Genomic DNA, 12470 nt, shown 5'->3' with positions numbered 1-12470 from the left:
GCATTGGAATAGTCGAGAGTCGAGACACCATGTACTGATGTGAGTTTCCCTTTCCAGCTACCCAAAGACATACAAAAACAAATTGGACATACTAAGCGAGCCATGCCTAAAGAGTTACCCCCGCCACAACACCCACAAACCTTCCCCGCCCACCCAACACCCCACCACCTCCTTTCACATACCCCCACCCCGGAATATACCACAGAATTGTATTAGTGACAACTTCATATTTCTCATTTTGGCTTAACCTGAAAAGTGGGAAATGCATTGCCCTGCGTTCACCTGCTGAAATCTCTACATATTTGTGAATATCTATCTCATATTCACGCTCAGACTTCTGTTTGCTAGTTGAAAAAGACCCAGCCTACTCAACTGTATGCATTCTCAAATATCTTCAGAATTCTCAAAACCAGCTTGGTTGAATTGCCTGTTTGACGCAAATTCAGTCCTTTTTTTTTTACGAAAGGGATTGTATATATGGATGACAAAGGCTTTAGGGATAGATAGATCACATTCAACTTCCTGATTGGTAGAAAGTTCTCCTTATCTGCTGTATGACTTTTTTATTTACCTGCTCCCTTGCCCACTCGTTGCCAAGGCGACCGTCAAATGTCCCGTCATCTGAGATAGTGAGACAATACGAGTAAAATGAAGCCCCTATATTTAACAATCTGTGTCGCTCCATTAGATGGGAAATAGCGAGACCTGTCTCCAAATATAATGTTGCCCAGACCAATGCCCCATCCCACCTATTTACTTCCACCAAGTGTGACAATATTCTCTGCCCCAGTTTAACTTTCTTTGTGAATTGTGCTGCCACTATGGGCACGAGAATCCTCGTGGCTAGAAGTCATTTTCCTTATTTACGATTATCCCCTGATGCACAGGGATATCCTTGTGAGCTTTTATTCCTCTTGTGGTTCCTTGTACTCATACAAGGAAATATGCATATCAATCGTTGTTTCCATTGCCAGGATGAAGGCGCTGGGCAGAAAATCGAAGATACAAGTTAATAAGGTTAGTAAGTAGACAGGACCTGTTTCTGGTTAGTGTTGATCTGAAGAGAAACAATTTGTTTGAATCTCCACAGCATCTTGTCTAACCATTAGAAAGCGTCTTACATGGAATGAAACACCGTCCCACCAAGTGCCACTAAGACTTCCCTGTACCGCTGCCAGCGCATTTACATCCTTCCTTAGATAAGGAGACCAAATACGTTACACAATAATCCAGATATGGTCCCACCAGTGTCTTGTACAAATGAGCACAATCTCCCTACTTTTGTATTAAAATCCCCTCCCAATAAATGACAACATTCTATGAGCTTTCCTAATTATTTGCTGTTCCGGCATACCAACCTTTTGCGATTCATGCCCGTGGGCACCCAGATCCACCTGAATCTTAGAGCCGTGCAATCTCAAACCATTTAGATAGTAAGCTTTACTTTTAATATTCCTGCCAAAATGCACAATCTCGCATTTGCTCACGTTATATTCCATTTGTAAGACCCCTTCAAACTCACTTCAGCTACCTATATCTCCTTGTAATCTCCTTCCATTCTCTTCACTATTTACTTTCCTACCTACCAGTGTGTCGTGAGCAAATTTAGCGAACATGCCTTCAATCCCATCTGCATGGTGATGCTACATTATTAAGGGAGGACTGAAACGTCGGATGCACCGTTTTCTGCAACAGTAATACTGAAAGGCTACATTATTTAGCATCTCAAACGATGTCCGTTGGCCCCAGGGATTGTTCAAGCAAATGTTTTTTTTTTTCCTTTTTGAATAGCAATTAATGTAATGTAGGAAAATATGGAGACTACCTTGTGCAATGAAAGTTCCCAAAACGAAGAACAGGATCAAGTCCGGATCATATTTTTAACTAAAGCTTTTCCGGAGATAATTATTGGACACAGCAAGGGGAAGGGCTTTCCCTGACTATCCTTCGATGCTATGAAATCCTCTATGTCCACCTTAATGTTCGGGAAGAGCCTCAGTGTAACGACTCATCCGAAAGACGAGTCCCCTGACAGGGCAGCGATCGCTCACAACTGCAATGGAGTGTCAGACAAGTTGCCTCTGCTCAAGTCTGATATTTTAAATTCGCTGTACTCTCTCCTGTCTCGGGTTGATACAAAGATCCCATAATAGCAAATCCAAACGAAGCAGAGGGCCTCTCTTACATGTACAGTAGCAATCGTCACCTCTGAAACAGCACACACGAAATATCAGCTAGTCATAATCACACTTCTAAGGTGAACATAAAGGATCTCATAGCGTCGAAGAAGAGTGAGGGAACACCCTTCTCCCCTGCCCTGTCCAGTAATTTTCCCTTGAATAACTTCAATGAAAAAGATGATCTGGACATAACCCTATTCTTAGTTTTGGGAGCTTTCAATACGCATACGAGACTCTGTATTTTCCAAACATTGCAATATTAACTGCCTATCCAAAATGAAAACCACCTTTCGCAAAGCAATCTGTTGGACAAACCGACATCGTTTGAGATGCAACATAATTCCAGTCTTTCTACATTATTGGTGCAGAAAAAGGTACACCCAACTGTTCAGCCCTCCCTTAATACTGTCGAGTTATCATGCAGATGCGATCGAAGGTATGGTCGCTAAATTTGATGACGACACAAAGATACGTAGGAAAGTCAATTGTGAAGAGGATATAAGGAGACCACAAGAAGACATAGATAGGTTAAGTGAGTTTGAAAGGGTCTGGTAAATGGAAGATAATCTGAGCGTATGCGAGGTTGTCCGTTTTGGCAGGAAAAATAAGAAAGAAACTGATTATCTAAATGGTGAGAGATTGTAGGACTCTAAGATCCAGATGAATCTGCGTGTCCAAGTGCATGGATCACAAAAGTTTGGTATGCAGGTACAGCATAAAATTAGGAAAGACAAGTGAATGTTATCATTTATTGCAAGGAGAATTGATAGTGAGGCTATGCTTCTATTGCACAGGGCACTGGTGGGACCACATCTGGTGTATTGTGTATATTGTGTGTTCATTACCGGTCTCCTTATTTGAGGAAGGTTGTAAATGCGTTGGCATCAGTTCAGAGAAGGCTAACTTGACCAAACCAAAAATGTGTGGAATGCCTAATGAGGGGAGTTTGGACAGGTTGGACTTATAAGAGTGGGGGCGGGGTGATATATACAACTGGGGGTATCTGTTTAACAATAAGAGGTCGCTCATTTAAGAAAGAGATGAGGAGAATTGTTTTGGTCTCGGAGGGCTGTGAGTCTTTGCAAATCTCTTCCCCAAATGGAGTTGAAAGCAGAGACTTTGAATATTTTTAAGTCAGAGGTAGATAGGTTCTTGATTAACAAGGGGATGAACGGTGATGAGGGGCAGGCACGGATGTGGAGTGAAGGTTCCAAATATATAGCCGTTCCTTCACTGTCGATGGGTCAAAATCCGGGAACACCATTCCGCACAGCTCTGTGGGTGGACCTACACCACAGAGACTGCACTGGCCCAATAAAGGAACTCACCACCACCTTCTAAAGTGCGACTAAATATGCACAATAAATACTGTCCCAGCCAGCGAAGCCCAAATCCAATGAATGTTTTGTTTTTTTTTAAATCAGGTCAGCCATGATCTTGTTGCTTGGCGGACCATGTTCTAGGGGCCGACGGGCCGAATTCTGTTCTTATGGTCAAATCCATGAATTCAAAAATAAAGTGTTAAATTGCTATGCAATGGTCCCTGTGACATAAAGCCGTGGGTGGCGTGGGCGAATGAATGCTTTTCAGATGCTCGCATGTTCACCAAGTGTCAATTTTGGATCAATTACTCTTTCCTGACTTCTATAAACGAACAACTGTTTGGTATAGGGAGCAAAATGATAAAGTTTGCGGTCGGTAGACAACTAGGTAAGTTAATACATAATGGTGAGTGGAGGTTGTGGCACAAACACAATAGCGAAATAGGCAAAGGCGTGGTAGATGGAGCTGAATTCTGGTAAGTGTAACGTTTCAAAGGCGAATATGGGACGTCAATGTAAAATTGCCATTTTAAAAAGGGCAGTTGGGAAGAGCTGTCTTCCTGTCAATACAGACCAGTCATATTGTTATTTTTATTCGTTCATGGGATGTGGGCGTCGCTTGCTGGGGTCCCGCATTTATTGTCCGCCCTTGTTCAAAGGGTATTTAAGAGTCAACTGCATGGAGGCCAGACCGAGTAAGGTCGGCAGATTTCCTTCCCTAAATGATATCAGTGAACCAGATAGGCCTTTATGACAATCGGCAATGGTTTCACTGACACCGTCATCAGGCTTTTAATTCCAGATTTTTATTGATCTCAAATTTCACCAGCTGCCGTGTAAATCCGGGCCCCCATTACTCTGGGTCTCTGGAATACTAGTCAATGACAATAACAATATGCCACCGCCTCTGAATGGGGTAATACATTATAAAATCAAATGAATGTGCTACAATTTTATAAACAGCTGGTCCTTTGTCAGCTGGAGCGTTTGTGGACAACTCCTCACACAATGCTCTTCAAACATCTAATGTTGATAAAAGCGGTACAGGCGAAATGTCGTGGCTTGTTACACGGGCAATGAAGCTCAGTTGTTAGGAGAGGCTAAAGTAGAGCGAAGTGGCATCTAATTGGTAGAAATATGTTTTGGAGGTGACGTATTAAATCTTATCAAGGTGCTGGGAGGATTCGATAGAAGAGATAAAGAACAGCTGCGCCCTCCAAAGACTGGATAGACAGCCAAGATGCATAGATTTAACATCATTCGAAGGAGCCTGAGGAGAAATAAGGCTAATTTATTTCACACACAGTTGTCCGAATCTAGGACGTTGTACCTGAAAAAAGAGTCTGGAAATTGCTTACAGAAATAGTTTTAAAAGGGAATAGGACAAGTCGGTGAGAATGAAAACATGACAGTTTTACCGACAAAAAGGATGGGGAGGAGATGTGGGACAAACAATCACTGTGCTCCTTCAAGACTTCAGCACACGGAGGATAGGCGAATGTCCTGTCGATGTCGGAGCCAGACCTGCACCGATAGCAGCAGTTAGAGGACAGTAGGATACATTCCGGGCCAAGGGCAGGCTGAATGTCATTTGTTCACAGCACCAGGGGGTAATGAGAGATCTGGTAGCCAGTGTTATTTGGGGGGGAGGGGGTGGGGGGCGGCTGCGGCTGCTCAGGACACCCAGAATTCCGCTTTAATTACGATTCCGATTAGCTCGTGATCCGGGCTAGACCCGTTATGTAATCGCTTAATTTTGACATTCTGGTAGTGTCAATGTTGCTTTTATTAAAATCATTATGCATTTAGCGCCAATGCCTGTTTAAATACATTAACCTTTTGTGTGGAATGAAATCTTCTGGACTAGGGATTTTGCACAGCCTTCACTAGTTTATTGAATTACGTCTATTTTCTGACTCAGGGCGAGACGTTAACCAATGCCCCAGAGTTATCCTAATAATTCTGAACATGGTGTCCGCTTCTCTGAAATACTGTAATATAGAGGAATCTATATAATATATGGTTTCATGAATATATATTCCTAGACACATACGTGCATATATTATATAAACACTCGCTGAATTAACCATTTCTGCGAAATTCCATTCATACTCAAAATAAATTACTACCATTTAAGTGACTTTCTTTGTTTGCACCTCGTATGTACAGTGGATAAGATGGTCCTTGGTGTACATCTCCATAGTTCCCTGAAGGCAGCAGGACAGTTAGAAAAGGTGGTGATGAAGGCAAACGGGTGCTAGCCTTTATTAGCCGAGGAAAAGAATATTAGATCATGGAGGTTATGTTGGAGCTGTATAAAACGCTGTGTAGGTCTCTTCTGGAATACTGTGTGCAGTTCTGGTCGCCACAATATGGGAAGGATGGGGTTGCAATGGAGAGGTTGCAGAGGAGATTCACCAATATGTTGCCTGGCCTGGAACATTACAGCTATGAAGAGAGGCTGGACATGCTGGTGTTGTCTTTCTCAGAGCAGAAGTGGCTGAGGGGGTCCTGATAGAGGTACAAAAAGTTATGAGGGGCTGAGACATGGTAGATAGGAAGAAACTTTACCACTGAATGGAGGAGTCTAAAATCAGGGGGCATTGATTTAAGTTGAGGGGCAGGACGTTTAGATTGAAAACAGCGTCGGAGCCCACACACGAAAGCGCATCAATTCACGGTTAACAGGGCAGAGCATGCGCAAGGCCACCAATTGGATGCCATTCAAAATCGCACACAGGTATCAATTTTAATGGCACATTCCCGTACCGAAGAAATCGCGCCCTGCTGCACCAGTTCATACCCCTCAACGCCCTGTCATCCGAAATTATATTTTCCACTCCCTGTGCCTGTGCGTGTGACACTCGACTGAATGAAAGGCCAGGGAGGTGATACGTAAAGTCATCCTCTCTCGCCACAAATGACGCCTGAAGCGCGGAGCATGTCAGCATTCATCTTTTTTATTGTACATTACATAGAGGTAAGAAGAATGAGAGGAGATTTAATCACATAACATTTTAAAGCGGTTGAGAGGATGCACTATTTACACAAACTAAATACTGGAAATCTACAACACAGGAAACCGGAGTTCGATTTTTGGCTGCAGAAAATGATGTCGTTTACACGAATCCGCATTCTTGTTTTCAAAGTGGATGCTATTACATTTTCTCACCGCCAAGAACAAATGAGATAGTTTCTTAAACCCTAAATCCATCCGCATCAATTTGGATCCTCCCGCCGTCATTTCTGGAACTCAATGCGGGCTCCTTAATTCACATTTTCTTCAAGATATTCAGGAGCCGGTGCAGAAACTCGGGGCGGCTGGGGGGAAGGTGGTCACATCTTACGATACTGCGAAATAGTAAGTAGTTGGTGGCATTGAGAAGATTGATGAAGAGGAGGCAAAGTGATGGAGTCGGTCTGCGGGTGTTGGGAATGTTCTGAAGGGGGTGGATTTGTTTGGAAAGGAATGTCAAATAAAACAGTGCAATGTCTGTTGTGAAACATTAAAGAGCGCTGTGTCAGGGCATTCAATCGAAGTCCGGATAACACAGTCGGCAGAGCATCAGACTTTTAATCTGAGGGTCCAGGGTTCAAGTCCCTGTTCAGGCGTTATATGAGAGGCTGAAGCCTGTCTGAAAGTGCCGACAGCTAATTTAACTGTTGTCTCACCGGGGGTGTCAAAAAGTCAGGTTAATTAGGGTTGCAGTGCCGTTATTACTTTAATAATTCTGCAGGCGTATGCATATGTTTACAGTCTTTCTTGTAGCAATAGACGTTTAATTTCACTTTTATAAAAAAACCTCTTGAGACTCGATGTTCTCATTACTACGGAAACGAAAGCCTGCTTCTCGAAATTGCAAACATGCATTATGACAGTTCTTTAAAATTCGCCTCTGAGTTTGAACAACTCAGCCTTTACCATCGGCTATGTCCTTATAATTTGCCATGGTTTTGGCCACCCGTGAGACTCTGAAAAGCAAATATTTCCCGCCGAGTTTTCTGATTTAGAAGTGGTTTCAGAGTCAAAATCTTTTCACCTTGTCTCGGTTTGAGTAGCTTCAATCGTTTTCTGTCTCTTGCAGAATGTTGATCGACATTTCCCAAGCGTTTTTTTTTTACTGCCTTTAGACTTGGCTCTTGATTGGTCGAGATATTCCCTTTCCTCAGGCTCTGGGAAACGCGCCCTTCTCGGTATTTAAGCATTTAACACTTAAGACAGCCCGAACGGTGCAGTCATTATCGGTCTGTAATCAATAAAATAGGAAACTCTTTCGAGTTATCAACAGTCACAGATTGCAACTCTTTCGAGAACAATGACAGTTCTTGGTTTCTAGGAGTGGGACATGAACCCACAACTCTCTGATTCAAAGGCGAGGGTGCTATGAACTGAGCCACAGCTGAAGCATTATTCAAATGGTGCTCCTAATTAACCCATTAAAAAGCGGAACGGTGCTGCTGAATCTGCAATTCACCTACCCCGGGTCAGCACAATCCTAGTGTTGATCTAATGAGTGTCTGTAAGAATATGAGAAACAGGGCCAGGAGTAGTATCCATTGGCCTTCATGCTGTTCCAGAGTACAATATGGTCATGGCTCATTTTGTATCTAAATGCCACCTTCTACAACTGTCCTAATGTCCCAGGACACAGAGAAATATTGAAATCTGCCCTTAATAGAATCAGCGTAGTTTCCCCTGTCTAGATTTTTTTTTTTTTAAAACTGCAAATGAATTTAAATGATTAGATTTTCAGAGATAAGTTAATGCATGGACAGTCGCTGGGGACTGTCGCCCTGGCTGTCAGAGTCTGAAAAAAAGGCGTCGCTCATGATCACCGAGACAACGGAAATGTTTTTGTTCAATGTCTTGTGAACGTTCTGAATTCTAGGCAGGGGAGAACTACGTATGTTCGCTGATTATAAAGGAGACTGAGGTCGATATCTCCCGGTCTCCTGTCAGAACAAAGGGACATGAGGCGAGTTTGGGAAGTTGACATTAAGATAGGAGGTGAGCCATGACTATGTTGAATGTTGGAGCAGTCCTGATGGGCAGCATACGCTGTTTCTGTTGCTGATATTTTTACAGACAGGGGTAAGATCAACAAGCAGGTCACGTTGACCTCGAAGCGGAGGGAGTGCAAATTCCATTTTTAGATGGGTTAATCGGTAATACAATTTGCAAACTGCGGGCTCCGATTGTCTGTAATGTATTAAAATAAGGAGCAGACTGATGGAGATGTCTTTGGTGTTAAAGTTGTGAAATGGGGAGAAAGTTATTCAGCCTGTCCTGTAGAACAGAAAGGTCTAGACCAATCAAGGCTGCAGTCAGGGCGCAGTGTTTACAAAAAAAAATTCTCGCTGTAGATTTATAATATATTGGTGAAAATAAATGAATTGCAACAACACTTTGACAACCTTAGGCCGACATGTTTAAGGATAACCCATTCGTGTACTTTGAGGCTGCAGGTAAACTTAGAACTTAGAACTCGAAACTTTAACTCTGTTCCTCTCTCCACAGATGCTATTAGACCTGCTGAGAATTTCCAGCATTTCCTGTGGTTTTTATTTCAAATTTCCAGCTTCCGCAGTGTTTTGCTTTATAAAAGTATCTATATCTATCCGCCTTAAGATTAAAAGTCTGCTGTTCTACCGGCTGAGCTATTCATGCAAAATCTTTGGCATTCTAGACGCGGAACTGTGGATGCTCGCTTATTATATTCAAGTCAGTATTTCCCGGGGTTCTGTCAGATCAGAGGGATATGGAGACTGATCATTAAGGGGCAAGTGAGACAGATGATGATTCATGAAGATATTGAATGTGGGAGCAGTCCTGAATGCCAGGCGAGTCTACACCTGCTCCCATTTCTGATATTCTTAGAAACACTCATCAGAGCAACAAGCTCGTTGATGTTGATCTAGGGTGGAAGGAGTGCAGATCCAGCAGCAGCTTTCTGCTTTGTAATCGATTAATTCGCTGGAGTTAGCAAACCGCGGCCTCCTGTTGTCTCCACTGTGTTGAAATGAAGATTGGGCAGTTGGAGATATCCATAGTGTTGAATCGGTCAAACATGTGGAAAGTATTTCAGCTTGTTAAAATCTGGGGTCACCCATTTCACAACAGAGAAGAGAGGATTTTTTTTCTCTCTGAGGGTTGTGCAACTTTGGAACTCTATGCCTCAGAAGGCGCTGGAGGCAGCGGTCACTGAATATTTTTAAGGAACAGGGAGATAGACCCTTGTATAAATGCAAATCATGACGGATGCTGGAAATCTGAAACAAAAACAGAAAATGCTGCAATAACTCAGCAGGCCGAATAACATCTGTGGAGTTAAAAACAGAGTTAACGTTTCGAGTCCGTATGACTCTTCTTCAGAGTGGATAGATTCTTGTTACGAAGGGAATCAAAGGTTACGGGGGGGTTGGGAGAGTAGATGGGATTGTGGAGCCCAAAACACAATAAAGTCATAGCCATAATCGTATTGAATGTGGGAGCAGGTACGACGTTGCAGAATGGCCTAATTCTGCTCATATTTCGTATGTCCTGAAGAATGGGAAGGTCTAGGCCATTCAATGGCCAAGTCAGGATACACCTTGATCTGTCAGAAAGGCTCGCTGGAATTAATCAACATGATTCTCAAAAAAAGCATCAAACCTATGAAAACTTGGCGAATATGTGCGCTTGTTAGTACATCCTGAAGCACATGTCAATCTAATGCATTCAGACAGCACGAAACTCGACGTCAACGGCTTACAGTGCTGCGGCTCACTCGAGTTGAACACTCCAATTTAAAGTATAATCGTCTCGCAAACGAGCAATATTTCAGCTGGGACACTGAGCTTCAATGTATGTCAAAAGGTAGCACATCTTCCCCATATATTGCATTTCATTCCAAGAAACGCACACTTCACAGTCCATTCCGCGACACGCAGACATCCACTCTTCACTTCAGAAATCTTCTTTCTGTCCCCAATCCTCGCTACTCCATAATGCCGTGCGATATGCAACTGCTCATTCCCAAGTTTCTGCTGTGGGGCCCCCAATCTGTTGAACGTATTGTTAATTGAGGGACCAAGAAGCCGCAGCAAGGGCAGCCCGGACGTTGCAAATTGACGGATTATGTATTTAGGGTTGATAGTTGTTGCACCTGGGAAAGTGCGATGTTATTCACGTTGAAATCAAATGGGTGTCACTTGATCGAAACGGATAATTTCTGGCCAGTTATTATATCTTAGCAGAGCGAGATCTTTCTTCAAACATTGCACGTTTTTCCATCTTTCCCTGCGTTTTCTGAACTCGTATCGGTCAATCTACCCTTGCCTTTGGAATTTCAACCTCATTTCACACTGCCTCATGTCAACCCTTACGCTTCAAGATGAAGAAGTGAATTGGCGAAGTTCAGGCCCAGGTGCAGGCAGGCAGGATAGACCCTCATGTTTTGGGACCACTTTGGTAAACTTTTGTAAACAGCGAAAAGATAACCATCAGGGTACACGCCCTCACTCATGGGATTTAATAACACCACCCTGGGATGGATGTAACGCTAGAAGATGAGCCACGAAGTCACTGAATTTTGGAGTAGGAATGAAAACCAATAGGTTCTACGCCTCTTTAAAATTTATTTATGGGATGTGGGCTTCGCTGGCTGAGCCAGCAATTGTTGCCTATTCCTAATTGCCTCTTGAGAAGGCGGTGGTTAGCTGCATGCTGGAACTGCTGAAGTCCATGTGGTGTCGGTACACCTACAGCGCTGTTAAGGAGGGAGCTCCAGGATTTTGATCCAGCGTCAGTGAAGGAACGACCAATATAGTTCCAAGTCATGATTTTGAGTAAATTGGAGGGGAACTTCTTGGTTGTCATCTTCCCTTCTATCTGCTGCCCTTGTCCTTCTAGATGGCATTGGTCATGTGTTTTGAAGTGCTTTAGAATGAGCCTTGGTGAATTCCTGCCTGTGCCCCTATTTCTCATATTCCTAGCACCTGTTTGACAATTAACTTCCAGCTCTCTCCCTCTCTCACTAAAACTGACACACGACCCGAGTATTTACTGCATTTTCCCTTTTCAATTCGATATTCCTTAGAGTTGAGGAGAGTGAAAGGTGATCTCATTGAGGGACATAACATTTCAAGAGGCTTGACAGACTAGATTTTTGAAGAGTGTTCCCTATGAGTGGGGATTCAAACAGCATCAATCTGGGTAATAGGAAAGGAGGACGGCTAGCAGTATTGATCAAGGAGAGCTTTGCAGTGGTGGGAAGGAAGAATGTTCCACAGGGGTTCTGGACAAAATCTAGTTAGCCAGAGATTAGGGATAAAAATGTAAAATCACTTTGTTCAGTGTAGTCTTTAGGACACTAAGAAATGGGACGGATGTAGAAAACAATTCTGTGGCGAAATAATGGAGAAGATGAGTGAGGTTTATAACCTAGTTGTAATCAGGGATGTAATTATCCTAAAATCGACAGAGATGGTAAATGGCACAGAGAGGCAACAATTCCTTGTATATATTCGAGAGAGTGTTCGATTGCAAAATGTTTACAGTCCCATGACAAACGATAAAATTCTCAGCCTGGTTCTTGAAAAATGAGGTAGGTCAAGTGGATCAAGCATCAGTAAATGATCATTTAGAGGGCAATGATCGTGGCCTCTTAAGGTTTAGGTTGACTACTGAAAGAGACAAAGAACAATCCAAAGTATGATGAGATCACTGGGGGAATGTCAACTGAAATGTGGTAAGGAAGGATCTGGTCAGGAAAATAGGAAACAACAATTAGCTGTCCAAATGGTAACACAACAATGGTCTGCATTTAAAGATGATATACTCCAAGTGCAATCAAGGCACATTCCTACATAGGGGAAACGCAGGTAAAATAAACACAGAGATTCCTGGATGCGAAAGTGTTAGAGATTGAGTGGAAGTAGAAAAAGTGTGCTAAGGCCTGTTGTCAGGTAAATAATGTGATCCGGAATC

The sequence above is a fragment of the Cetorhinus maximus genome, chromosome 35, assembly GCF_964194155.1.
Source record: "Cetorhinus maximus chromosome 35, sCetMax3.hap1.1, whole genome shotgun sequence".
Lineage (NCBI taxonomy): Eukaryota > Metazoa > Chordata > Chondrichthyes > Lamniformes > Cetorhinidae > Cetorhinus > Cetorhinus maximus.
This window is presented reverse-complemented; position numbering follows the sequence as displayed.